Source organism: Erinaceus europaeus, chromosome 8 (genome assembly GCF_950295315.1).
Source record: "Erinaceus europaeus chromosome 8, mEriEur2.1, whole genome shotgun sequence".
Classification (NCBI taxonomy): Eukaryota; Metazoa; Chordata; class Mammalia; order Eulipotyphla; family Erinaceidae; genus Erinaceus; species Erinaceus europaeus.
In genome coordinates, this window is record NC_080169.1 from 125,817,249 (window position 1) to 125,831,114 (window position 13,866).

The window sequence follows — 13,866 nt, forward strand, 5'->3', positions numbered from 1 at the left end:
TATCTCTCTCATATCAAATAAAATATAAAAGAAAATATGGCCACTGTGAGTGCAGAATTCTTTGTGCAGGAATTGAGCCCTATCATTAACCTTGGTAGCAATAAAAAAAGATAATCAGTAACAGCAACATTATCAATGTGGTTTCAGTGTGCTACACTGCCTCATATATACATTTCTTTTCTTTTTTAAAAATTTTTTTTCTATATTTATTTTATTTATTTATTCCCTTTTGTTGCCCTTGTTGTTTTATTGTTGTAGTTATTATTGTTGTTGTCATTGTTGGATAGGACAGAGAGAAATGGAGAGAGGAGGGGAAGACAGAGAGGAGGAGAAAAAGATAGACACCTGCAGACCTGCTTCACCGCCTGTGAAGTGACTCCCCTGCAGGTGGGGAGCCGGGATTAGAACAGGGATCCTTATGCCGGTCCTTGTGCTTTGCGCCACCTGCGCTTAACCCGCTGCACTACAGTCCGACTCCCATATATACATTTCTTAAGGCATTGAAACTTATATAAATGCTACTATATATCTCTCTATATAATTTATATAGTTATGTTACATATGTGTTATAGATAAAAATATATAACATAATATATTTAAATATATAATGTATAGTAAATATTATTTTTATTAGAGTGTATGATTTCCTTCTATTATATAGCACAAAATTAAAGTTGTGATATTTCTCAAGATTACTGGAACAGTATGGCCCAGCTCTTTGGATTGGTAAAAGGAGATTTGTTTCTAGGTCTGCTGGGCCATAAGCAATCCTCCTTCTCCTCTTCCTCCTCCTCCTCCTCACTGTTGTTTTATGCCTATAACCAAGATACCAACACAACTCAGAGCCAGTGGTGGGGAAAGTTCTGGATGGCAAGTGACTGTCGAGAGACATGCCATCTTCTCTTGTGGCAGAGGCCCTGCAGTGAGGAAGATGGGAACTGTATTCAGTGAGAGAGGATACCTATGGGCTACAAAGCATCATGACTTCTCTTGGTGGCAAGTAACCAAAACACACCAGCACTTTATGGCAATACTGTCTACAGACAAGAACTAGAGAAGTCCTGCACTTTAGAGTCTATGGGTTGAAGAGTACATGGATTTGAAGAATTCAATGACCTGAACCCTGTGCTGCTCCTTCTAGACCTTGTACAATAACCCAGAATCTCCAAATGCATCACTCAAAGGAGCTACTACCTGCTTCAAAGACCTGAAATGGGTATACAGGTGTCTCTTCTCCTGTGTCAGTATGTGCATCTCCTCACATTTGTGATGGCCAGTGGATGGCTAATGGCATGGCATGGCATGGCATAGCATTTGATATGATGTCTGAGGTTCTGCTTACCTGTGTGCTAATTCCCATTAGGACCATAAGGTGTAAGACATATATGGGCAGGGAAAGAGAGATCAGGGACTATGGAATGGCTCTGCTTGAACTACCATGTTCTAGCACATGTATCATAGAAGTCTGAGGATCTTAGACCTGCCACCACAGGTCTTTGTGGGACAAATCTGACAAGGCATGTGAAGTGTTTTCTGTAACAGTATTTAGCTGAGTATATAGAAATTTTCTAGTTATGTCCTTTCTTTCTTTCTTTCTACCTCTCTTTGCTTCTCTCTTTCTTTTTTTTCTTCTTTCCCAGAGCACTGCTTAGCTCTGGCTTAAGGTGGTATGGGGATTAATTGAATCTAAGACTTTAAAGCCTCATGCATAACCATTACACTGGTTCTCTTGACTGTGATAGTATTCTTTTTAAAAAGATTTTATTTGTTTGTTAATGAGAAAAATAAAAAGAGAGAGAAAAAAAGACCTCACTCTGGTACATGTGCTGCTGGTGATCTAACTAGGGACATCATGCTTAAGAGCCCAATGCCCCATCCACTGCGCTACCTCTCAGACCACTTTTTTATTATTCTTATTCTTATTATTTATTTAATTCTGAATGACAAGTCCATTGTATAAGAGAGGTACAATTCCACACATTTCCCACCACCAGAGTTCTTTATCCTAACTCCTCCATTGAAATCTTTCCTATTCATTACCCACTCTGGGAGCATGGACCCAGGATCATTCTAGAATGCAGAAGGTGGAAGATCTGTTTTCTGTAATTGCTTCTCTGCTGGACATGGTCACTGGCAGGTCAAGCCATACTCCCAGCCTGTTTCTATCTTTACCTAGTGGGACAGGGCTCTAGAGAAGTGGGGATCCAGAACACATTGGTGAGGTCATCTGCCAGGGGAAGTCCGGTTGGCATCATGGTAGAAACTGCAACTTGGTGGCTGAAAATCATTAAGATATAAAGAAGAACATATTTTTAATAATCATGAACTAAAGGTAAGAATAGATACATGTCACCATAAGTTACGGGAAACTATACACCTTGAGGCAGAAGTGCTCAGTACTGTACAGTGACACAGTAAGTGCTGTAAGCAAGTGGAAAGACCTGTTAGAGATGAGTAGCTGAGCAAGTTGTGGTCTAGATACGCAATGGAATACTACTCAGCTATTAAAAATGATGAATTCACCTTCTTCACCCCATCTTGGATGAAGCTTGAAGGAATAATGTTAAGTGATATAAGTCAGAAAGAGAAGGATGAATATGTGATGATCTAGCTTATAGACCGAAGTTGAAAAACAAAATCAGAAGGGAAACCACTAAACAGAACTTGGACTGGAGTTGGTGTATTGCAGCAAAGTAAAAGACTCTGGGATGGGTGGGAAGAGTCCAGGTCCTGGAACACACTAGGCAGAGGAGGACCTAGTGGGGCTTGAATTGTTATGTGGAAAACTGGGAAACATTATGCATATACAAAGTATTGTGTTTTTCTGTCAACTGTAAACCATTAATCCCCCAATAAAGAAACTAAAAAAAAAAATCTGTTAGTACTCGTACGCAGATTCCACAAATGATACGGGCAAGTGTGATTGAAAAGAAAATTCATAAATTTCAGATCTTATGAGGAACTAGAAAAGCATCTCTGCTAACTGACATTCTTTAACTGGGCTCTCTCTGTCTTTCTCCCTAAAATTGTCTTTATTTATTTAGTTGATAGAAACAGTCAGAAATGTCGAGGGAATGGGGAGGTAGAGAGGGAGTAAAACAGAAAGACATCTGCAGCACTGCTTCATCACTTTTAAAGCTTTCCCCTTGCAGATGAGGACGAGTGCTGGAACCTGGGTCCTTGTGCAGTGTAACGTGTGTGCTCACACAGGTGTGCCACCACCCAGCCTCTATTGGGATTTTTCTCTTTCTAGCACTACATTAACCCATTCCCAAAGGTATGTGAATGGACTTGAAGTGTTGGTGTATCTGGTGGAACCAGAAGCATTTATTCCACAACTCCAGGCTGTATCTGGTACAGAAAGTGTACCAAAGAAAGTGGTAGCCTCCAGGAGATCAACAGTCCTATAGTGTGGAAAAATGTTTAGACAACTTTACATTATGCAATTACTTTTGGTGTTGCCTTTCCCTGTCTGAATATTTCCCTTTCCATCAGTTTCCAGAGGTCTGTTCGTATTGTAACACTATTCCCTTCCTTTTTGTTGTTACATAAGTGTGTGTGTGTGTGTGTTCTTTCCCAGCTCCAGCTCCACAGGTGGATAATCATCATTACAAGAACACATCCTGCCCCTACTTCTGTTCTCCAGAAATATTTTCTTTCAGCTAAAGTCTTCTCTCACCTTCTTTCACCTATACACCATTGCAGGTTATTTGAAAGTCTGTCTTTTCACATCTTGGCACAATTAGAAAAAAAAAATCACATGTGAGGAATACTGAAGCATTGGTAAAGGGTTGGTCAGGAGTCACTATCCCAGAAGCTTCAGGCTCCCCAGGTGCCCCTGGGCTATTCTGAAGGCTGAGGTATTTTACCCAGTAGCTACCAAGCCCATTTCTCAGGGCCCTGTGCTGGGGAAATGCTGCTTTGGGAGATGAATCTCTTGGGGTTGTGAGGTGTCAGCAGAAGTGAAATGGTTGATCTGCTCCTTTCTCACTTACTTGGGACTGTCCATCCTTTGCCCTGCAATGCTCACACTGTGGTAATTGATAGACCTCCTAGGTTGTGAAGGGCTCCAACTGCTCCTCCTGAGGCTGGGTTCACTTTCTTGCCAGAATCTGTTAAGAAATAGCTGGATTTGCTCTTAGAAAGAGTCTGGGCTGAACCCTGGTGTGAGGGCTTCAACAAAAATCAACCAGTTATTCCACAAACAAAAGGGATTTATCTGGACACCAAAAAAGGCATTTGTAAAAGTGAAGTCTCATTATGGGGCATGTGTGGACTTCTCCCACTTTATGTGTACTTATAAACCCTGCTATATAAAGGGCAGCACCCCTCACTATGGCTTTTAGTGGCATGCTATGAGAAGAGATACCTCTGTTTCCCTAATGTTTAACATCTGTTTATTTACTATTGGATAGATAAATTGAGAAGGGGGGAGAGGTTAGAGGGGGAAAGAGACAGAGATACACTACTTGTGAAGCTTTCCCCCTGCAGATGGGGATACCAGGAGCTTGAACCCAGGTCCTTGCACTCTGTAAGGTGTGTGATTAGCCAGGTGCACCACTGCCTGGCCCTGGCTCCTCCATTTTCCCTTAGCCTTTGTGGGAACTGTCTCCTAGCCTTCTCTGTCCTCTCAAACATTTTTAAATGTTTATTGTACTTACTACAAGTGATAGAGTTTACTTGAGCATGAAAGAAAGAGACAACCCAGAGCACCACTCTGGTACATGTAGCACTTGGGATTGTGGGGGGTCAGCTGAAGCTAAAGGTCTCCCTACCACATTTCAATAGGGCTTAGGAATGCTGATTTATTTTTCCTCTTTAAACATTCTATTTACATGTTTATTTAAATAAAATAAAATATTTTATTTACTTTATTGGATAGAGACAGAGAGAAATTGAGGGAGGAAAGGGAGGGAAGGGAAGAGACAGACACTTGTAGCCCTGCTTCACCACTTGCAAAGCTTTCCCCTTGTAGGTGGGGGACAGGGGATTGAACCTGGGTCCTTGCTCACTGTAATGTATGCACTTAGTCAGATGTGTCATTGCCTGGATCTGGAATATTGATTTCCATAAGATTATAATTTATCTCATGATGAGTGCTATATGGTCCTTCAAGCACAATTTTGAAATCTCTCAAGCTAAAAACAAGTCTGTACTAGGCTTAGAGGCAGAACTTGCTCTCTTCAGAGTAAGTGAAATAGAAGTGAGTAATGGATGAATGGATGAAGTGTGAAAAAAAAAGAATGGGAAAAAGAGAAAAAGGAAAAGAGCCGGGGAAAAGATAGTACCTGAGCACCATCTGGATAAAGTAGATCATTAAAAGGAAATCTGGGGTCAGGAGGTGGCACACCAGTAAAGTGCACATGTCACTAAGATCAAGGAGCCAGGCTTGAACCTTCCTTCCTCACTGCCTGGGAGAAGATTCACAAGCTGTGGAGCAGGCTGTAGATGTTACTCTCTGTCCATCTTTTTTTCTCTGCCTCAATCATAATTTAAAAAGAGGAAAATGGCTGCTGAGGACAGTGGATTCATTGTGTAGGCTCCCAGCCCCAGCAATTCCCAGTCAGGTGAGCAACTAAGTGCCAAACTGTTTCCTCCTTTCTGCATGAAAGCTGGCCTGTGGTCATCATCTGCTTCTTATCACTCTATTCAGCCTTGCTGGCCACACCAATTGTACCTGAATACTGGTCACTAAGATCTCTGGCTACCCACAGTGCCCTGGCTTTCTTTGCTCATCCCTGCTTATGTTGCTTCTGAAGAGGTAGTTGGAAGAGGGTCCAACTCAGGGAACTGCCTTCTCTCTAATCTTGCCCACACAGTATTCAATTCTCTTTATTCCTCTACACCAGTTATCCCCCCAATATATGAGTCAAGCACCAATTATAACAGCCTTGGACTGTTATTGATTTTGACTCAAAAAGTTTCACTTTCTCCAAATAGGGACTTAAGTACAATTTCATTTGCCACAGTAGTTTTTGGCTAAGTATGAAAGAAACGAGCACAACTCCAAATTGTTTCCATGTGATTATATTTTTAAATTGTTAGCAATTATTTCTGACATTACGGCTACTGATTTAAATTACAGTACAACAAATTACTGCCTAGGATATCATATGACTAATATCACTAGCTACCCCACATGTTGTAGCAACAGACCAGAAATAGAGGCTTTAGGAGAAAAAATAAAAAGGCCCAGAAATGGAGTGGTATGCTGAATAGAGCCTTGGACTCTTCACACAAGGTCCCAAGTCAAACCCCCTGCATCTCGTGTGCTGAGTGATTCTGGTCCCCTCTCTCCTCCTCTCAACAAGTCTTAAAAAGAATCTTTAATTCAACTGTCTGAAGACTTACCTGAGACCCACAGACTCAGATGCACATTTTAATATCCACGGGTGAAAGATGATGTGGACAATATGTTGTTGAACTTGGAAAAATACCAGTCAAATCTGTCCCACTTATTGCACTTTCCAATTTTTTTTTCACAGTACTGCTCAGCTCAGGTTGTGGTGATGTGAGGGAAAGAAATTGGGATCATGGAACTTCAGGCTAAAAGTTTGTTGAGCAGGTCAGGGTAGTATCTCCCTGGTACACTAGAGATGACTTTTTTATCACCACACTGTGCAGAGTTACTGGAACATACCTGACCACAAGCACAGCAAAGAACACACAGCAATCACTTGGACTACTGATCTAAATGATCAGATAGATCTCTAGCCACTTCATCTGTTCCCAAAGGGGCTTGAAGTGGGGCAAATGTTTATGATATAAGTGTAACCAAGGGCTAGCTAAGGAACTTACTGAGATAGTGTGGCACTTTGCCATGTGTGTGACCCAGGTTTGAGTAAAAGATCTACTGTATTGAGAGAAAGCATCAAGGCTGTGGTATCATTCATTCTCTGCTTGTTTACCTCAAAATTAAAATAAGCAACCAAACTGACATTCATATGAAAATATTTTATTGACAGCTTTATGCCACAATAGACTGCTTCACAAATGAGTTCAAGACAGACAGGAGTAAACAATGTAGTTAATACTCTTCACCCCTATCATCTCCATCAGCACTATCTGCTTCAATCTCCTCATAATCCTTCTCTAAGGCAGCCATGTCCTCTCGGGCCTCAGAAAACTCTCCTTCCTCCATGCCCTCACCGACATACCAATGGACAAATGCACGCTTAGAAAACATCAGGTCAAACTTGTGGTTCAGCCGGGCCCAGGCTTCAGCAATGGCTGTGGTGTTGCTCAGCAAGCACACAGACCGCTGGACCTTGGCCAGGTCTCCACCAGGGACCACAGTGGGAGGCTGGTAATTGATGCCAACTTTGAAGCCAGTGGGGCACCAATCCACAAACTGGATGCTACGCTTGTTCTTGATGCTGGCAATGGCAGCCTTGACATCTTTGGCGACCACATCACCACGGTACAACAGGCAGCAGGCCATGTATTTACGATGGCGAGGGTCACATTTCACCATCTGGTTGGCAGGCTCAAAGCATGCCTTGGTGATTTCTGGAACTGAAAGTTCTTCATGGTATGCTTTCTCAGCAGAAATTACAGGGGCATAGGTGGTTAAAGGAAGTGGATGCGGGGATAGGGCACCAAGTTGGTCTGGAATTCTGCCAGGTCAACATTCAGGGCTCCATCAAACCTGAGGGAAGCAGTGATGGAGGACGCTACCTGACTAATCAGGCGATTGAGGGTGATGTAGGTTGGTCGTTCGATGTCCAGATTTCTACAACAGATGTCACAGGAGGCTTCATTGTCTATCAAGAAGTCACAGTCACAATGCTCCAGGGTGCTGTGAGTGGTGAGGATGTAGTTGTAGGGCTCCACGACAGCTGTGGAGACCCGGGGAGATGTGTAGATGGAGAACTGGAGCTTGGACTTCTTGCCATGGTCAACAGAGAGACGCTCCATAAGGAGAGAGGTGAACCCAGAACCAGTTCCCCCACCATAGCTGTGGGAAACCAGGAATCCCTGAAGACCTTCGCACTTGTCGGCCTGCAAAATAAATTAAGTCTTGAAGGTATCTACAATGACTTTTCTGAATCTCTGATTACAGTGACCAAGCTTAAAGAAATCTGAATAATGCTTGTAAAACAGGACTTTGAGGAGTTTCTAAGTATTCAGAGAAACTTCACAATCAATTACTTGTTGGGGAAAATTTCACTAAAATGACTATTTCATTTTTTATTAGTGGTTTAATATTGATTTACAAAGTTATAGACAATGGGGTATAATTGCACACTGTTACCACCACCAGAGTTCCACATTCCCATTCCTTCCCCTGGAAACTGCATTAGTAATCCCAAGGTCACAGATATGGATTGGCTGGTTTCCTTTATTTATTTATTTATTTATTTATTTATTTATTTATTTATTATTTTTTTGGCCTCCAGGATTATCTCTGGGGTTTGGCGTTTACACTACGAATCCACAGTTTCTATGTTTTCTGGCTTTTAAAAAATATTTTGATATGAGAGAAGTCGAGAGGGGAAGGGAAGACAGAGGGAAATATAGACACCTGCTACCTGCCTAACCACTTATGAAGCCACCTCCCTGCATGTGGGGAGCTAAAGGCTTTAAACCAGGATCTTTGAGTGGGTCCTTACGCTTTGTAATATGTGCACTTAAACTGGTGCACCACTGCCGGGCCCCCAATTGTCTTCATTCTATAACTAGCTATACTTACACATATTTGCCCATTTTACTGTAGTCTTGACTTTTCTTTCTACATATATTACTACATCCAAATGCCCGTCTTTTTTTCCTCTTCTCTCTCTGGGTCCTGATGGAATTGGAGTTCTGAGCCCTCTGGTCATCTTCCCCTAATATTTCTCCCCCTCTGGTAGTATAAACCAATGTTCTTTATGGGGTGTGGAAGGTGAATGTTCTGACTTTTGTAATTGCTTCTCTGCTGGACATGGATGATGGCAGGTTAATCCATATCCCCAGTAAAAAAGCTATTTAAAAAGTAAACTACCTTCATTTCAGAAATTAAAGGAATCACAAGATCTGTAATGACTGTAGAGTTTAGTTTTGAAATAGAATGTAATCTTTGTTGCCCTTGGTGTGACCACAGAGCAAGGGAAACTTATCATTTGGAGTGTGACCAAGATAGCCTGCAACCACTGCCTCTGTATAATGGATACTTCAGAAAGATTTATCAAACAGAAGGGAAAACACAAAGCAGAATTAGGTGTAATGCACCCAAGTAAAAGGCTCAGGTTGGGGGGGGGTGAGTGTTTAGGTCCTAGAACATGATAGTAGAGAAGGGTGGGGGGTGGAGGGGAGGTGTTAGATTATTATGTGGAAAATAAAAATGTTACTCATGTACAAACTACTATAGTTTACTGTCAACTGCAAACTATTAATCCCTCAATAAAGAAAAAAAGAAAAAGATTTGGTAGCCGGTTTCTGAGCAAGAATATATCAGAACCATCAAGTTCCAATGGAGTCAGGTACTGGAGTCAGGTTGGGTCTAGGTCTGGCTCCAGCAGGTTCCTTGCTGTGTAGTTTTAACAAAGCTAATTATTCAGTTTTATATATTTCACTAAATACTAACTTGAAACAGTGATCAGCACAGTAAGGAGTAGTTACCAGAAAGAAAGCTGATAAAAGTGATTATCACAATTCAAGACACCCCCCCAACACACACACACACACACACACACACACACACACACACACACACACACACACACACACACCCCTCACTGGGGCTTCCTACTTATATGGGAAGTGTTGGCTGACAAACTAGTGTTCTATGAGAGGTTGATAAAAAAATTGGTATGTAACACTCACCTATCAAAAGGTGCTCAGATTTGTGGACATTCTCCACTGACCTCTGTGAGACCCCTTTATGAACAAGGATGGTTATTGGTCTTAAATGTCATCAAAATAAACCAAGAAAAACAGAAAAGAGAAGCTGGTCTTGCTGCAAATAGTTGTGCCACAGCCCCGAGCATCTTGGTTGAGAGTCTAGATGCTCAGTGAGGGCATCAGTGTGCAAAGGATTCTTGCAGTTAGGGCTCCTCAAAGTGTGAGGGGAATTTCCCACCCCACATTGAGCAAGTGATGTTATCTTACCAGTTTCCAAATTTGATCTGAGACAGGGTCTATAATCTCTCTGCCCAAGGTGTAATGTCCACGAGCATAGTTACTAGCAGCGTCTTCCTTGCCTGTGAAGAGCTGATCAGGGTGGAAGAGCTGGCGGTAGGGGCCATTGCGAATTTCATCTGTAAAGGGAAATCACAGCAGCCTCTCACCACTAGCCCTGTGTAAGACTACCCAGCCTTAAGGTGTCTGTGGAGTCCCAGGACACACCCCTGGGATCTCACCGAGGTTAGAGGCCAACTCACCAATGACTGTGGGTTCCAGGTCTACAAACGCTGCCCTTGGCACACGCTCTCCAGTGCCAGTTTCACTAAAAAAGGTGCTGAAGGAGTCATTTCCAACCCCACTGGAAATGTCACTGGGTATCTGGCCATCAGGCTGGATGCCATGTTCCAGGCAGTAGAGCTCCCAGCAGGAATTGCCAATCTGGACACCAGCCTGGCCACCGTGGATAGAGATGCACTGACGCTGTGGGAAGAAGATGCCCATATATACTATATGTATTTATCTACCTGATTTTTTTAAAACTTAAAAAAAATTTTTTTTAAAGCACTGCTCAGTTCTGGTTTGTGGTGGTAGAGGGGGAGAAATTGAATCTGGAACTTTGGAGCCTCAGGCATGAGAGTCCCTGCACAACCATTGTGCTATTAACCCCCTCTGCAGGTGAACTATTTATGAATGATTCACTCTCAGGGTTCTGTGTGATGGTGTACCTGGTTGTATGCAAAAATTAATGTGCAAAGAAACTGGCTCTAGGGAAACATCACAAGTGGTAAAGCAAGGCAGTAGGTGTCTCTCTTTCCCTCTCTACCCATCCCTTCCTTCTCAATTTATGTCTATCCTATCAAACAAAAGAAAAATAGTCACCAGCAGGAAAAGTGGATTCATGTAGATAAGGAGATCAACGATAATCCCGGTAGGAAAAAAAAAAAAAAAAAAGACTTCCAGGGTGGAGCTATGGTGGCCTATTCACAGAAAGTTCTCTCTTCACCAGAAAACAAATGTTGATATTATAACAAAATAACTAAACAAATTTCATCAGAGAACATCTGGGGTGTTTGGTAAAGAAAGAATCATTAATATTTGAAAGTCATTGATTGTGTGGACTCCAGGAGCAGGTGGAAGGGAGAAAAGGACATTAACAGAAATGCAGCATTGAGAGTGGTACTATATAGCATACTGGTTATGCAAAGAAACTCATGCCTGAGGCTCTGAAGTCCCAGGTTTAATACCCTGTACCACTATAAACCAGTGCTGAGCTGTGCTCTGGTATAAATAAATAAATAAATAAATAAATAAATACAGCATTGCTTAGACAGCAGCTACCATATTTGCATTTGCTTTAGATCCACCTGGTGGATATTAAAGGGCCTCCTGGGAACCATTCAGGAACCTAGTACTTTAAGAGAAAGAGTTTAAGCTATTGTTTAGAGATATAGAAGCCACAATCTATTGAGTGAACCCCAGAGGGTCCATCCAGGAGCACTAGGGAAGTGAATTTTCTTCCTTCATGGCAGCCAAGAAGCTTACCAAACTCTATGTTGCCCCAAATGTCATAGAAACCCAGGCAAATGGGGTCAGACCACCCTGCAAGTAGGAAAGTGACTTACTTCAAAGCAGAGTTCCCACTTTTAGGAATCAAACTGGAAATAGTAGGTCTGAAATCCCCCTACCCCTCCCCTGCCCCTGAAAGACTCTGTTTAAGGGACATCAGGTGTCATAATACTGCAGTACTATTTCATCCCCATTGCAACTCACATGCAAGGCAGAACCCTGCACCATTTGCTGGCCAACAACAGAAACCAAACAGATGGGTAAAACTAGGAAAATGCGGGTGCTGCAAAACCAAGAAATGTAATGCTGCAGTTACAGAAGAGCTGTCAGCAGAGGAAGAATTTAGCGACTGCATTGTCAGGAAATTGGAAGAAATACAAAGCTCTCAATGTTATATGGAGAAACAGATTAAGAAGGAAGTCTGTGACTTTAAAATGTCCCTTGATAGGAAAATGGAAAACTTGAAAGCAGTTATAGGGGATGAAGGACACTTTATATACATTCCACTCTCAAATAACAAGGAATTAGACTTACCCACATAGAAGAGACAATATCAGAAATAGACAAACTAGCTATACTCTTTGAATTCAAAGTAGGAGGAGAAAAATAACCTTTAGGAAAAATGAAGCAAGTCTTTTAAGAAAATTTTTTTACATTACCTATTTCCTTTTTTATCCTTGTTTTACTGTTGTAGTTATTATTGGTGCCATAATTGTTGGATAGGACAGAGAGAAATGGGGAGAGGAGGGAAAGATAGAGAGGGGAGAGAATGATAGACACCTGCAGACCTGCTTAGCCACCAGTGAAGTGACTGGCCTGCAGGAGGGGAGCTGGGGGCTCGAACCAGGATCCTCACACCAGTCCTTGTCCTTTGTGCCACACGCGCTTAACAAGCTGTGCTACTGCCCGACTCTCATGAAACAACTCTTCAAGAGATTGAAGACTCTATTATGAAAGTAATATCAGGATTATGAGTGTCTCTGAAGGAGAGGAGAAAAAGGAAGGGAGGAAAAACTACATTCAAAGAAAACAGAATAGAACATTTCCAAATGTGTGATATGGTCAGAAGGCAGATGTTCAGGAAGGAGACAGAACTCTCAAATTCCTAAACCCAAATAGGATTACATTAAGAAACATCACTGTGAAAGAATAAAGTGATTCTCTCTCTCTCTGTCACACACACACACACACACACACACACACACACACACACACTGTAGTCAGATTCACAGAAGACTTTCCTGCAGGAACCATGGAGGCCAGGAGAGAGTGAAGCAGTATATTCAAGGTTTTAAAACAATAGGGTATGAAGGACACTTTGAATTCCTTCCAGTCTCAAGTAGCAAGTAAAATAAGTAGACTCAGCCATATATCAGAGAACATCAGAAACAGAAGACAAACTGGCTACACTCTATATGAAATGTGCCAGTCTCACACATTTTATGCTAGAAGACTATCATTCAAATATGCAGGAGCAATCAAAACAGTACCAGACATACAAAAACAAAAGGAGTTTGCCATCGCCAGACTTGCTTTGCAAGGGTTACTGAAAGGAATGTCACAGAGAAATAAAAAAGGAACATTGAACTCTCAACAAAGTGATACACAGTAAAACAGACCCTAGAACACAGCCATAAAAATATGAGACAACAAGGACTGGGGTGGTGGTGCACTTGGTTGAGTGCACATGTTAAATGGGCAAGGACCCAAGTTTGAGGCACTGGTCCCCACCTTCAAGGGGAAAGCTTTGCAAGTGGTGAATCAGCATTACAGGTGTCTCTCCATCTCTCTCCCTCTCTATCTCCCCATTCCTCTCAATTTCTGGCTATCTCTATCCAATAAGTAAATCTTCTTCTTCTAGCGTTTGCCCTTCTTCCGTAGCCAGTCAACAGCGTCAGGTTGAGCCTGATGTAAAGTTTCAAGACCTCCTTTGAATCTGGAGAGGTGGCAGTCGTTGACTATGTGGGTCATACTCTGTCTGTAGCCGCAGGGGCAGTCCGGGTCATCTCTGGCCCCCCAGCGATGGAACATAGCGACGCACCGGCCATGGCCTGTTCGATAGCGATTGAGGAGGGCCCAATCATAACGTGCTAGGTCAAAGCCGGGTTGACGCTCGCAGGGGTCTGTGATGAGGTGTTTGTTCTTTACCTCAGCTGACTGCCAACTCTGTTTCCAAGCGTCTGGAACAGAGAAGTT

At 42.3% G+C, this 13,866-nt stretch overlaps 1 pseudogene; it reads right to left on the reverse strand.

The window, feature by feature from the left end:
* Positions 1-7,027: 7,027 nt before the first annotated feature.
* Positions 7,028-10,605, reverse strand: LOC132539743 (tubulin alpha-1C chain-like; annotated as a pseudogene).
* Between the last annotated feature and the right edge of the window lie 3,261 nt (positions 10,606-13,866).